Consider the following 15,175-nt stretch of genomic DNA (forward strand, 5'->3'; position numbering starts at 1 on the left):
TATATTAATGTTAAAGTGCCTTGAACATCCATTAATGGTTGTAAGTTCTAACACTAAGTAACTAAATCTCTCATTTATTACAAGCATTTTCTTCTGTCTGATGTTTATCTCTATATTTCCTTTGAGCAGGAGCTGATAGAATGAGTAGATGAATTAATTTAATATAGATGATGAACTGTTATTTATTGCTAAACCACATAGAACATACATTAATGGTTCTAAGTTTTAACACTAAGAATGAAAATCTCATTTGTATTGATTTTTTTGTGATATTTGTTTCTTCATGTCGATAATATATAAATATACCTTATGGGTAAACAGCTGAAAATAAGCTTTCAAACTATCTGGGGTTCACTGACATTAGCAATTCTTCATATGCTTGTCCCCCAGCCCAGCACAAACAGCGGCCTGTTAGCTCAGTTGGTTAGAGCGTGGTGCTAATAACGCCAAGCTCACAGGTTCGATCCCTGTACAGGCCAAGTTTCTGTGTTAAAAAAAAGATGCTTTTTCTTGTGTCTCTTTGTTAACTGTATATCTCTTTGGAGCAAGAGCTGCTAGAATCATTAGTTGAATCAATTTGATATAGATGTGGAATTATATATTAATGTTAAAGTGCCTTGAACATCCATTAATGGTTGTAAGTTCTAACACTAAGTAACTAAATCTCTCATTTATTACAAGCATTTTCTTCTTTCTGATGTTTAGCTCTATATTTCCTTTGAGCAGGAGCTGATAGAATGAGTAGATGAATTAATTTAATATAGATGATGAACTGTTATTTATTGCTAAACCACATAGAACATACATTAATGGTTCTAAGTTTTAACACTAAGAATGAAAATCTCATTTGTATTGATTTTTTTGTGATATTTGTTTCTTCATGTCGATAATATATAAATATACCTTATGGGTAAACAGCTGAAAATAAGCTTTCAAACTATCTGGGGTTCACTGACATTAGCAATTCTTCATATGCTTGTCCCCCAGCCCAGCACGAACGGCGGCCTGTTAGCACAGTTGGTTAGAGCGTGGTGCTAATAACGCCAAGGTCACTGGTTCGATCCCTGTACATGCCAAGTTTCTGTGTTAAATAAAAGATGCTTTTTCTTCTGTCTCTTTGTTATCTGTATATCTCTTTGGAGCAAGAGCTGCTAGAATCATTAGTTGAATCAATTTGATATAGATGTGGAATTATATATTAATGTTAAAGTGCCTTGAACATCCATTAATGGTTCAAAGTTCTAACACTAAGTAATTAATCTCCCATTTATTACAAGTAATTTAGGAAAGTCTAGTTTTGATTTTTTGATAATGCTTAAAGACACCATGAATGTAAACAGCTGAATATAAGATTTCCATCTATCTCGGGTTAACAATCAGTAGCACTTCATCATCTGTTATTTCTTCAGTAGTATGCTATAAATATAGTAAGCCTATTATCTGATTCTGTTAGAACATGAAGTTAAAAATGCCAAGAACATACTTTCTACCACTCTCCAAGCAAACACTTAACGCTGCTTTAATGTTGAAATAGATGCATTTTCTTCTGTATCTTGTTTAAATCTATATTTCCTTTGAGCAGAAGCTGATAGAATGAGTAGATGAATTAATTTAATATAGATTATGAACTGTTATTTATTGCTAAACCACATGGAAAATACATTAATGGTTCTAAGTTTTAACACTAAGATTGAAAATCTCATTTGTATTGATTTTTTTGTGATATTTGTTTCTTCATGTCGATAATATATAAATATACCTTATGGGTAAACAGCTGAAAATAAGCTTTCAAACTATCTGGGGTTCACTGACATTAGCAATTCTTCATATGCTTGTCCCCCAGCCCAGCACGAGCGGCGGCCTGTTAGCTCAGTTGGTTAGAGCGTGGTGCTAATAACGCCAAGGTCACAGGTTCGATCCCTGTACAGGCCAAGTTTCTGTGTTAAATAAAAGATGCTTTTTCTTCTGTCTCTTTGTTATCTGTATATCTCTTTGGAGCAAGAGCTGCTAGAATCATTAGTTGAATCAATTTGATATAGATGTGGAATTATATATTAATGTTAAAGTGCCTTGAACATCCATTAATGGTTGTAAGTTCTAACACTAAGTAACTAAATCTCTCATTTATTACAAGCATTTTCTTCTGTCTGATGTTTATCTCTATATTTCCTTTGAGCAGGAGCTGATAGAATGAGTAGATGAATTAATTTAATATAGATGATGAACTGTTATTTATTGCTAAACCACATAGAACATACATTAATGGTTCTAAGTTTTAACACTAAGAATGAAAATCTCATTTGTATTGATTTTTTTGTGATATTTGTTTCTTCATGTCGATAATATATAAATATACCTTATGGGTAAACAGCTGAAAATAAGCTTTCAATCTATCTGGGGTTCACTGACATTAGCAGTTCTGCATATGCTTGTCCCCCAGCCCAGCACGAACGGCGGCCTGTTAGCTCAGTTGGTTAGAGCGTGGTGCTAATAACGCCAAGGTCACAGGTTCCATCCCTGTACAGGCCAAGTTTCTGTGTTAAAAAAAAGATGCTTTTTCTTGTGTCTCTTTGTTAACTGTATATCTCTTTGGAGCAAGAGCTGCTAGTAGTTGAATCAATTTGATATAGATGTGGAATTATATATTAATGTTAAAGTGCCTTGAACATCCATTAATGGTTGTAAGTTCTAACACTAAGTAACTAAATCTCTCATTTATTACAAGCATTTTCTTCTGTCTGATGTTTATCTCTATATTTCCTTTGAGCAGGAGCTGATAGAATGAGTAGATGAATTAATTTAATATAGATGATGAACTGTTATTTATTGCTAAACCACATAGAACATACATTAATGGTTCTAAGTTTTAACACTAAGAATGAAAATCTCATTTGTATTGATTTTTTTGTGATATTTGTTTCTTCATGTCGATAATATATAAATATACCTTATGGGTAAACAGCTGAAAATAAGCTTTCAAACTATCTGGGGTTCACTGACATTAGCAATTCTTCATATGCTTGTCCCCCAGCCCAGCACAAACAGCGGCCTGTTAGCTCAGTTGGTTAGAGCGTGGTGCTAATAACGCCAAGGTCACAGGTTCGATCCCTGTACAGGCCAAGTTTCTGTGTTAAAAAATAGATGCTTTTTCTTGTGTCTCTTTGTTAACTGTATATCTCTTTGGAGCAAGAGCTGCTAGAATCATTAGTTGAATCAATTTGATATAGATGTGGAATTATATATTAATGTTAAAGTGCCTTGAACATCCATTAATGGTTGTAAGTTCTAACACTAAGTAACTAAATCTCTCATTTATTACAAGCATTTTCTTCTGTCTGATGTTTAGCTCTATATTTCCTTTGAGCAGGAGCTGATAGAATGAGTAGATGAATTAATTTAATATAGATGATGAACTGTTATTTATTGCTAAACCACATAGAACATACATTAATGGTTCTAAGTTTTAACACTAAGAATGAAAATCTCATTTGTATTGATTTTTTTGTGATATTTGTTTCTTCATGTCGATAATATATAAATATACCTTATGGGTAAACAGCTGAAAATAAGCTTTCAAACTATCTGCGGTTCACTGACATTAGCAATTCTTCATATGCTTGTCCCCCAGCCCAGCACGAACAACGGCCTGTTAGCACAGTTGGTTAGAGCGTGGTGCTAATAACGCCAAGGTCACAGGTTCGATCCCTGTACAGGCCAAGTTTCTGTGTTAAATAAAAGATGCTTTTTCTTCTGTCTCTTTGTTATCTGTATATCTCTTTGGAGCAAGAGCTGCTAGAATCATTAGTTGAATCAATTTGATATAGATGTGGAATTATATATTAATGTTAAAGTGCCTTGAACATCCATTAATGGTTGTAAGTTCTAACACTAAGTAACTAAATCTCTCATTTATTACAAGCATTTTCTTCTGTCTGATGTTTATCTCTATATTTCCTTTGAGCAGGAGCTGATAGAATGAGTAGATGAATTAATTTAATATAGATGATGAACTGTTATTTATTGCTAAACCACATAGAACATACATTAATGGTTCTAAGTTTTAACACTAAGAATGAAAATCTCATTTGTATTGATTTTTTTGTGATATTTGTTTCTTCATGTCGATAATATATAAATATACTTTATGGGTAAACAGCTGAAAATAAGCTTTCAAACTATCTGGGGTTCACTGACATTAGCAGTTCTGCATATGCTTGTCCCCCAGCACAGAACGAACGGCAGCCTGTTAGCTCAGTTGGTTAGAGCGTGGTGCTAATAACGCCAAGGTCACAGGTTCGATCCCTGTACAGGCCAAGTTTCTGTGTTAAAAAAAAGATGCTTTTTCTTGTGTCTCTTTGTTAACTGTATATCTCTTTGGAGCAAGAGCTGCTAGTAGTTGAATCAATTTGATATAGATGTGGAATTATATATTAATGTTAAAGTGCCTTGAACATCCATTAATGGTTGAAAGTTCTAACACTAAGTAACTAAATCTCTCATTTATTACAAGCATTTTCTTCTGTCTGATGTTTATCTCTATATTTCCTTTGAGCAGGAGCTGATAGAATGAGTAGATGAATTAATTTAATATAGATGATGAACTGTTATTTATTGCTAAACCACATGGAAAATACATTAATGGTTCTAAGTTTTAACACTAAGATTGAAAATCTCATTTGTATTGATTTTTTTGTGATATTTGTTTCTTCATGTCGATAATATATAAATATACCTTATGGGTAAACAGCTGAAAATAAGCTTTCAAACTATCTGGGGTTCACTGACATTCGCAATTCTTCATATGCTTGTCCCCCAGCCCAGCACAAACAGCGGCCTGTTAGCTCAGTTGGTTAGAGCGTGGTGCTAATAACGCCAAGGTCACAGGTTCGATCCCTGTACAGGCCAAGTTTCTGTGTTAAATAAAAGATGCTTTTTCTTCTGTCTCTTTGTTATCTGTATATCTCTTTGGAGCAAGAGCTGCTAGAATCATTAGTTGAATCAATTTGATATAGATGTGGAATTATATATTAATGTTAAAGTGCCTTGAACACCCATTAATGGTTCAAAGTTCTAACACTAAGTAATTAATCTCCCATTTATTACAAGTAATTTAGGAAAGTCTAGTTTTGATTTTTTGATAATGCTTAAAGACACCATGAATGTAAACAGCTGAATATAAGATTTCCATCTATCTCTGGTTAACAATCAGTAGCACTTCATCATCTGTTATTTCTTCACTAGTATGCTATAAAAATAGTAAGCCTATTATCTGATTCTGTTAGAACATGAAGTTAAAAATGCCAAGAACATACTTTCTACCACTCTCCAAGCAAACACTTAACGCTGCTTTAATGTTGAAATAAATGCATTTTCTTCTGTATCTTGTTTAAATCTATATTTCCTTTGAGCAGAAGCTGATAGAATGAGTAGATGAATTAATTTAATATAGATGATGAACTGTTATTTATTACTAAACCACATGGAAAATACATTAATGGTTCTAAGTTTTAACACTAAGAATGAAAATCTCATTTGTATTGATTTTTTTGTGATATTTGTTTCTTCATGTCGATAATATATAAATATACCTTATGGGTAAACAGCTGAAAATAAGCTTTCAAACTATCTGGGGTTCACTGACATTAGCAGTTCTTCATATGCTTGTCCCCCAGCCCAGCACGAACAGCGGCCTGTTAGCTCAGTTGGTTAGAGCGTGGTGCTAATAACGCCAAGGTCACAGGTTCGATCCCTGTACAGGCCAAGTTTCTGTGTTAAATAAAAGATGCTTTTTCTTGTGTCTCTTTGTTAACTGTATATCTCTTTGGAGCAAGAGCTGCTAGAATCATTAGTTGAATCAATTTGATATAGATGTGGAATTATATATTAATGTTAAAGTGCCTTGAACATCCATTAATGGTTGTAAGTTCTAACACTAAGTAACTAAATCTCTCATTTATTACAAGCATTTTCTTCTGTCTGATGTTTATCTCTATATTTCCTTTGAGCAGGAGCTGATAGAATGAGTAGATGAATTAATTTAATATAGATGATGAACTGTTATTTATTGCTAAACCACATAGAACATACATTAATGGTTCTAAGTTTTAACACTAAGAATGAAAATCTCATTTGTATTGATTTTTTTGTGATATTTGTTTCTTCATGTCGATAATATATAAATATACCTTATGGGTAAACAGCTGAAAATAAGCTTTCAAACTATCTGGGGTTCACTGACATTAGCAATTCTTCATATGCTTGTCCCCCAGCCCAGCACAAACAGCGGCCTGTTAGCTCAGTTGGTTAGAGCGTGGTGCTAATAACACCAAGCTCACAGGTTCGATCCCTGTACAGGCCAAGTTTCTGTGTTAAAAAAAAGATGCTTTTTCTTGTGTCTCTTTGTTAACTGTATATCTCTTTGGAGCAAGAGCTGCTAGAATCATTAGTTGAATCAATTTGATATAGATGTGGAATTATATATTAATGTTAAAGTGCCTTGAACATCCATTAATGGTTGTAAGTTCTAAAACTAAGTAACTAAATCTCTCATTTATTACAAGCATTTTCTTCTTTCTGATGTTTAGCTCTATATTTCCTTTGAGCAGGAGCTGATAGAATGAGTAGATGAATTAATTTAATATAGATGATGAACTGTTATTTATTGCTAAACCACATAGAACATACATTAATGGTTCTAAGTTTTAACACTAAGAATGAAAATCTCATTTGTATTGATTTTTTTGTGATATTTGTTTCTTCATGTCGATAATATATAAATATACCTTATGGGTAAACAGCTGAAAATAAGCTTTCAAACTATCTGGGGTTCACTGACATTAGCAATTCTTCATATGCTTGTCCCCCAGCCCAGCACGAACGGCGGCCTGTTAGCACAGTTGGTTAGAGCGTGGTGCTAATAACGCCAAGGTCACTGGTTCGATCCCTGTACATGCCAAGTTTCTGTGTTAAATAAAAGATGCTTTTTCTTCTGTCTCTTTGTTATCTGTATATCTCTTTGGAGCAAGAGCTGCTAGAATCATTAGTTGAATCAATTTGATATAGATGTGGAATTATATATTAATGTTAAAGTGCCTTGAACATCCATTAATGGTTCAAAGTTCTAACACTAAGTAATTAATCTCCCATTTATTACAAGTAATTTAGGAAAGTCTAGTTTTGATTTTTTGATAATGCTTAAAGACACCATGAATGTAAACAGCTGAATATAAGATTTCCATCTATCTCGGGTTAACAATCAGTAGCACTTCATCATCTGTTATTTCTTCAGTAGTATGCTATAAATATAGTAAGCCTATTATCTGATTCTGTTAGAACATGAAGTTAAAAATGCCAAGAACATACTTTCTACCACTCTCCAAGCAAACACTTAACGCTGCTTTAATGTTGAAATAGATGCATTTTCTTCTGTATCTTGTTTAAATCTATATTTCCTTTGAGCAGAAGCTGATAGAATGAGTAGATGAATTAATTTAATATAGATTATGAACTGTTATTTATTGCTAAACCACATGGAAAATACATTAATGGTTCTAAGTTTTAACACTAAGATTGAAAATCTCATTTGTATTGATTTTTTTGTGATATTTGTTTCTTCATGTCGATAATATATAAATATACCTTATGGGTAAACAGCTGAAAATAAGCTTTCAAACTATCTGGGGTTCACTGACATTAGCAATTCTTCATATGCTTGTCCCCCAGCCCAGCACGAGCGGCGGCCTGTTAGCTCAGTTGGTTAGAGCGTGGTGCTAATAACGCCAAGGTCACAGGTTCGATCCCTGTACAGGCCAAGTTTCTGTGTTAAATAAAAGATGCTTTTTCTTCTGTCTCTTTGTTATCTGTATATCTCTTTGGAGCAAGAGCTGCTAGAATCATTAGTTGAATCAATTTGATATAGATGTGGAATTATATATTAATGTTAAACTGCCTTGAACATCCATTAATGGTTGTAAGTTCTAACACTAAGTAACTAAATCTCTCATTTATTACAAGCATTTTCTTCTGTCTGATGTTTATCTCTATATTTCCTTTGAGCAGGAGCTGATAGAATGAGTAGATGAATTAATTTAATATAGATGATGAACTGTTATTTATTGCTAAACCACATAGAACATACATTAATGGTTCTAAGTTTTAACACTAAGAATGAAAATCTCATTTGTATTGATTTTTTTGTGATATTTGTTTCTTCATGTCGATAATATATAAATATACCTTATGGGTAAACAGCTGAAAATAAGCTTTCAATCTATCTGGGGTTCACTGACATTAGCAGTTCTGCATATGCTTGTCCCCCAGCCCAGCACGAACGGCGGCCTGTTAGCTCAGTTGGTTAGAGCGTGGTGCTAATAACGCCAAGGTCACAGGTTCCATCCCTGTACAGGCCAAGTTTCTGTGTTAAAAAAAAGATGCTTTTTCTTGTGTCTCTTTGTTAACTGTATATCTCTTTGGAGCAAGAGCTGCTAGTAGTTGAATCAATTTGATATAGATGTGGAATTATATATTAATGTTAAAGTGCCTTGAACATCCATTAATGGTTGTAAGTTCTAACACTAAGTAACTAAATCTCTCATTTATTACAAGCATTTTCTTCTGTCTGATGTTTATCTCTATATTTCCTTTGAGCAGGAGCTGATAGAATGAGTAGATGAATTAATTTAATATAGATGATGAACTGTTATTTATTGCTAAACCACATAGAACATACATTAATGGTTCTAAGTTTTAACACTAAGAATGAAAATCTCATTTGTATTGATTTTTTTGTGATATTTGTTTCTTCATGTCGATAATATATACATATACCTTATGGGTAAACAGCTGAAAATAAGCTTTCAAACTATCTGGGGTTCACTGACATTGGCAATTCTTCATATGCTTGTCCCCCAGCCCAGCACGAACAGCGGCCTGTTAGCTCAGTTGGTTAGAGCGTGGTGCTAATAACGCCAAGGTCACAGGTTCGATCCCTGTACAGGCCAAGTTTCTGGGTTAAAAAAAAGATGCTTTTTCTTGTGTCTCTTTGATAACTGTATATCTCTTTGGAGCAAGAGCTGCTAGAATCATTAGTTGAATCAATTTGATATAGATGTGGAATTATATATTAATGTTAAAGTGCCTTGAACATCCATTAATGGTTGTAAGTTCTAACACTAAGTAACTAAATCTCTCATTTATTACAAGCATTTTCTTCTGTCTGATGTTTATCTCTATATTTCCTTTGAGCAGGAGCTGATAGAATGAGTAGATGAATTAATTTAATATAGATGATGAACTGTTATTTATTGCTAAACCACATAGAACATACATTAATGGTTCTAAGTTTTAACACTAAGAATGAAAATCTCATTTGTATTGATTTTTTTGTGATATTTGTTTCTTCATGTCGATAATATATAAATATACCTTATGGGTAAACAGCTGAAAATAAGCTTTCAAACTATCTGGGGTTCACTGACATTGGCAATTCTTCATATGCTTGTCCCCCAGCCCAGCACAAACAGCGGCCTGTTAGCTCAGTTGGTTAGAGCGTGGTGCTAATAACGCCAAGGTCACAGGTTCGATCCCTGTACAGGCCAAGTTTCTGTGTTAAAAAAAAGATGCTTTTTCTTGTGTCTCTTTGTTAACTGTATATCTCTTTGGAGCAAGAGCTGCTAGAATGATTAGTTGAATCAATTTGATATAGATGTGGAATTATATATCAATGTTAAAGTGCCTTGAACATCCATTAATGGTTCAAAGTTCTAACACTAAGTAATTAATCTCCCATTTATTACAAGTAATTTAGGAAAGTCTAGTTTTGATTTTTTGATAATGCTTAAAGACACCATGAATGTAAACAGCTGAATATAAGATTTCCATCTATCTCGGGTTAACAATCAGTAGCACTTCATCATCTGTTATTTCTTCAGTAGTATGCTATAAATATAGTAAGCCTATTATCTGATTCTGTTAGAACATGAAGTTAAAAATGCCAAGAACATACTTTCTACCACTCTCCAAGCAAACACTTAACGCTGCTTTAATGTTGAAATAAATGCATTTTCTTCTGTATCTTGTTTAAATCTATATTTCCTTTGAGCAGAAGCTGATAGAATGAGTAGATGAATTAATTTAATATAGATGATGAACTGTTATTTATTGCTAAACCACATGGAAAATACATTAATGGTTCTAAGTTTTAACACTAAGAATGAAAATCTCATTTGTATTGATTTTTTTGTGATATTTGTTTCTTCATGTCGATAATATATAAATATACCTTATGGGTAAACAGCTGAAAATAAGCTTTCAAACTATCTGGGGTTCACTGACATTAGCAATTCTTCATATGCTTGTCCCCCAGCCCAGCACAAACAGCGGCCTGTTAGCTCAGTTGGTTAGAGCGTGGTGCTAATAACGCCAAGCTCACAGGTTCGATCCCTGTACAGGCCAAGTTTCTGTGTTAAAAAAAAGATGCTTTTTCTTGTGTCTCTTTGTTAACTGTATATCTCTTTGGAGCAAGAGCTGCTAGAATCATTAGTTGAATCAATTTGATATAGATGTGGAATTATATATTAATGTTAAAGTGCCTTGAACATCCATTAATGGTTGTAAGTTCTAACACTAAGTAACTAAATCTCTCATTTATTACAAGCATTTTCTTCTTTCTGATGTTTAGCTCTATATTTCCTTTGAGCAGGAGCTGATAGAATGAGTAGATGAATTAATTTAATATAGATGATGAACTGTTATTTATTGCTAAACCACATAGAACATACATTAATGGTTCTAAGTTTTAACACTAAGAATGAAAATCTCATTTGTATTGATTTTTTTGTGATATTTGTTTCTTCATGTCGATAATATATAAATATACCTTATGGGTAAACAGCTGAAAATAAGCTTTCAATCTATCTGGGGTTCACTGACATTAGCAGTTCTGCATATGCTTGTCCCCCAGCCCAGCACGAACGGCGGCCTGTTAGCTCAGTTGGTTAGAGCGTGGTGCTAATAACACCAAGGTCACAGGTTCCATCCCTGTACAGGCCAAGTTTCTGTGTTAAAAAAAAGATGCTTTTTCTTGTGTCTCTTTGTTAACTGTATATCTCTTTGGAGCAAGAGCTGCTAGTAGTTGAATCAATTTGATATAGATGTGGAATTATATATTAATGTTAAAGTGCCTTGAACATCCATTAATGGTTGTAAGTTCTAACACTAAGTAACTAAATCTCTCATTTATTACAAGCATTTTCTTCTGTCTGATGTTTATCTCTATATTTCCTTTGAGCAGGAGCTGATAGAATGAGTAGATGAATTAATTTAATATAGATGATGAACTGTTATTTATTGCTAAACCACATAGAACATACATTAATGGTTCTAAGTTTTAACACTAAGAATGAAAATCTCATTTGTATTGATTTTTTTGTGATATTTGTTTCTTCATGTCGATAATATATAAATATACCTTATGGGTAAACAGCTGAAAATAAGCTTTCAAACTATCTGGGGTTCACTGACATTAGCAATTCTTCATATGCTTGTCCCCCAGCCCAGCACAAACAGCGGCCTGTTAGCTCAGTTGGTTAGAGCGTGGTGCTAATAACGCCAAGGTCACAGGTTCGATCCCTGTACAGGCCAAGTTTCTGTGTTAAAAAATAGATGCTTTTTCTTGTGTCTCTTTGTTAACTGTATATCTCTTTGGAGCAAGAGCTGCTAGAATCATTAGTTGAATCAATTTGATATAGATGTGGAATTATATATTAATGTTAAAGTGCCTTGAACATCCATTAATGGTTGTAAGTTCTAACACTAAGTAACTAAATCTCTCATTTATTACAAGCATTTTCTTCTGTCTGATGTTTAGCTCTATATTTCCTTTGAGCAGGAGCTGATAGAATGAGTAGATGAATTAATTTAATATAGATGATGAACTGTTATTTATTGCTAAACCACATAGAACATACATTAATGGTTCTAAGTTTTAACACTAAGAATGAAAATCTCATTTGTATTGATTTTTTTGTGATATTTGTTTCTTCATGTCGATAATATATAAATATACCTTATGGGTAAACAGCTGAAAATAAGCTTTCAAACTATCTGCGGTTCACTGACATTAGCAATTCTTCATATGCTTGTCCCCCAGCCCAGCACGAACAACGGCCTGTTAGCACAGTTGGTTAGAGCGTGGTGCTAATAACGCCAAGGTCACAGGTTCGATCCCTGTACAGGCCAAGTTTCTGTGTTAAATAAAAGATGCTTTTTCTTCTGTCTCTTTGTTATCTGTATATCTCTTTGGAGCAAGAGCTGCTAGAATCATTAGTTGAATCAATTTGATATAGATGTGGAATTATATATTAATGTTAAAGTGCCTTGAACATCCATTAATGGTTGTAAGTTCTAACACTAAGTAACTAAATCTCTCATTTATTACAAGCATTTTCTTCTGTCTGATGTTTATCTCTATATTTCCTTTGAGCAGGAGCTGATAGAATGAGTAGATGAATTAATTTAATATAGATGATGAACTGTTATTTATTGCTAAACCACATAGAACATACATTAATGGTTCTAAGTTTTAACACTAAGAATGAAAATCTCATTTGTATTGATTTTTTTGTGATATTTGTTTCTTCATGTCGATAATATATAAATATACTTTATGGGTAAACAGCTGAAAATAAGCTTTCAAACTATCTGGGGTTCACTGACATTAGCAGTTCTGCATATGCTTGTCCCCCAGCACAGAACGAACGGCAGCCTGTTAGCTCAGTTGGTTAGAGCGTGGTGCTAATAACGCCAAGGTCACAGGTTCGATCCCTGTACAGGCCAAGTTTCTGTGTTAAAAAAAAGATGCTTTTTCTTGTGTCTCTTTGTTAACTGTATATCTCTTTGGAGCAAGAGCTGCTAGTAGTTGAATCAATTTGATATAGATGTGGAATTATATATTAATGTTAAAGTGCCTTGAACATCCATTAATGGTTGAAAGTTCTAACACTAAGTAACTAAATCTCTCATTTATTACAAGCATTTTCTTCTGTCTGATGTTTATCTCTATATTTCCTTTGAGCAGGAGCTGATAGAATGAGTAGATGAATTAATTTAATATAGATGATGAACTGTTATTTATTGCTAAACCACATGGAAAATACATTAATGGTTCTAAGTTTTAACACTAAGATTGAAAATCTCATTTGTATTGATTTTTTTGTGATATTTGTTTCTTCATGTCGATAATATATAAATATACCTTATGGGTAAACAGCTGAAAATAAGCTTTCAAACTATCTGGGGTTCACTGACATTCGCAATTCTTCATATGCTTGTCCCCCAGCCCAGCACAAACAGCGGCCTGTTAGCTCAGTTGGTTAGAGCGTGGTGCTAATAACGCCAAGGTCACAGGTTCGATCCCTGTACAGGCCAAGTTTCTGTGTTAAATAAAAGATGCTTTTTCTTCTGTCTCTTTGTTATCTGTATATCTCTTTGGAGCAAGAGCTGCTAGAATCATTAGTTGAATCAATTTGATATAGATGTGGAATTATATATTAATGTTAAAGTGCCTTGAACACCCATTAATGGTTCAAAGTTCTAACACTAAGTAATTAATCTCCCATTTATTACAAGTAATTTAGGAAAGTCTAGTTTTGATTTTTTGATAATGCTTAAAGACACCATGAATGTAAACAGCTGAATATAAGATTTCCATCTATCTCTGGTTAACAATCAGTAGCACTTCATCATCTGTTATTTCTTCACTAGTATGCTATAAAAATAGTAAGCCTATTATCTGATTCTGTTAGAACATGAAGTTAAAAATGCCAAGAACATACTTTCTACCACTCTCCAAGCAAACACTTAACGCTGCTTTAATGTTGAAATAAATGCATTTTCTTCTGTATCTTGTTTAAATCTATATTTCCTTTGAGCAGAAGCTGATAGAATGAGTAGATGAATTAATTTAATATAGATGATGAACTGTTATTTATTACTAAACCACATGGAAAATACATTAATGGTTCTAAGTTTTAACACTAAGAATGAAAATCTCATTTGTATTGATTTTTTTGTGATATTTGTTTCTTCATGTCGATAATATATAAATATACCTTATGGGTAAACAGCTGAAAATAAGCTTTCAAACTATCTGGGGTTCACTGACATTAGCAGTTCTTCATATGCTTGTCCCCCAGCCCAGCACGAACAGCGGCCTGTTAGCTCAGTTGGTTAGAGCGTGGTGCTAATAACGCCAAGGTCACAGGTTCGATCCCTGTACAGGCCAAGTTTCTGTGTTAAATAAAAGATGCTTTTTCTTGTGTCTCTTTGTTAACTGTATATCTCTTTGGAGCAAGAGCTGCTAGAATCATTAGTTGAATCAATTTGATATAGATGTGGAATTATATATTAATGTTAAAGTGCCTTGAACATCCATTAATGGTTGTAAGTTCTAACACTAAGTAACTAAATCTCTCATTTATTACAAGCATTTTCTTCTGTCTGATGTTTATCTCTATATTTCCTTTGAGCAGGAGCTGATAGAATGAGTAGATGAATTAATTTAATATAGATGATGAACTGTTATTTATTGCTAAACCACATAGAACATACATTAATGGTTCTAAGTTTTAACACTAAGAATGAAAATCTCATTTGTATTGATTTTTTTGTGATATTTGTTTCTTCATGTCGATAATATATAAATATACCTTATGGGTAAACAGCTGAAAATAAGCTTTCAAACTATCTGGGGTTCACTGACATTAGCAATTCTTCATATGCTTGTCCCCCAGCCCAGCACAAACAGCGGCCTGTTAGCTCAGTTGGTTAGAGCGTGGTGCTAATAACGCCAAGCTCACAGGTTCGATCCCTGTACAGGCCAAGTTTCTGTGTTAAAAAAAAGATGCTTTTTCTTGTGTCTCTTTGTTAACTGTATATCTCTTTGGAGCAAGAGCTGCTAGAATCATTAGTTGAATCAATTTGATATAGATGTGGAATTATATATTAATGTTAAAGTGCCTTGAACATCCATTAATGGTTGTAAGTTCTAACACTAAGTAACTAAATCTCTCATTTATTACAAGCATTTTCTTCTTTCTGATGTTTAGCTCTATATTTCCTTTGAGCAGGAGCTGATAGAATGAGTAGATGAATTAATTTAATATAGATGATGAACTGT

General features: G+C 33.4%; 10 non-coding genes across 10 annotated transcripts; all 10 read left to right on the plus strand.

Moving 5' to 3' along the window:
• Positions 1 to 1,858: 1,858 nt before the first annotated feature.
• On the plus strand, positions 1,859 to 1,932 carry TRNAI-AAU (transfer RNA isoleucine (anticodon AAU)). The gene has a single exon. It is a non-coding gene; the product is annotated as a tRNA-Ile (tRNA).
• Positions 1,933 to 3,046: 1,114 nt separating this feature from the next.
• Positions 3,047 to 3,120, plus strand: TRNAI-AAU (transfer RNA isoleucine (anticodon AAU)). Its single transcript has one exon. It is a non-coding gene; the product is annotated as a tRNA-Ile (tRNA).
• A 1,711-nt stretch (positions 3,121 to 4,831) lies between these two features.
• On the plus strand, positions 4,832 to 4,905 carry TRNAI-AAU (transfer RNA isoleucine (anticodon AAU)). The gene has a single exon. It is a non-coding gene; the product is annotated as a tRNA-Ile (tRNA).
• A 782-nt stretch (positions 4,906 to 5,687) lies between these two features.
• Positions 5,688 to 5,761, plus strand: TRNAI-AAU (transfer RNA isoleucine (anticodon AAU)). The gene has a single exon. It is a non-coding gene; the product is annotated as a tRNA-Ile (tRNA).
• A 1,976-nt stretch (positions 5,762 to 7,737) lies between these two features.
• On the plus strand, positions 7,738 to 7,811 carry TRNAI-AAU (transfer RNA isoleucine (anticodon AAU)). Its single transcript has one exon. It is a non-coding gene; the product is annotated as a tRNA-Ile (tRNA).
• A 1,114-nt stretch (positions 7,812 to 8,925) lies between these two features.
• On the plus strand, positions 8,926 to 8,999 carry TRNAI-AAU (transfer RNA isoleucine (anticodon AAU)). The gene has a single exon. It is a non-coding gene; the product is annotated as a tRNA-Ile (tRNA).
• Positions 9,000 to 9,522: 523 nt separating this feature from the next.
• On the plus strand, positions 9,523 to 9,596 carry TRNAI-AAU (transfer RNA isoleucine (anticodon AAU)). Its single transcript has one exon. It is a non-coding gene; the product is annotated as a tRNA-Ile (tRNA).
• Positions 9,597 to 11,566: 1,970 nt separating this feature from the next.
• TRNAI-AAU (transfer RNA isoleucine (anticodon AAU)) lies at positions 11,567 to 11,640 on the plus strand. Its single transcript has one exon. It is a non-coding gene; the product is annotated as a tRNA-Ile (tRNA).
• Positions 11,641 to 13,351: 1,711 nt separating this feature from the next.
• On the plus strand, positions 13,352 to 13,425 carry TRNAI-AAU (transfer RNA isoleucine (anticodon AAU)). Its single transcript has one exon. It is a non-coding gene; the product is annotated as a tRNA-Ile (tRNA).
• Positions 13,426 to 14,207: 782 nt separating this feature from the next.
• TRNAI-AAU (transfer RNA isoleucine (anticodon AAU)) lies at positions 14,208 to 14,281 on the plus strand. Its single transcript has one exon. It is a non-coding gene; the product is annotated as a tRNA-Ile (tRNA).
• Positions 14,282 to 15,175: the final 894 nt, after the last annotated feature.

The sequence above is a fragment of the Triturus cristatus genome, unplaced genomic scaffold, assembly GCF_964204655.1.
Source record: "Triturus cristatus unplaced genomic scaffold, aTriCri1.1 SCAFFOLD_1045, whole genome shotgun sequence".
Lineage (NCBI taxonomy): Eukaryota > Metazoa > Chordata > Amphibia > Caudata > Salamandridae > Triturus > Triturus cristatus.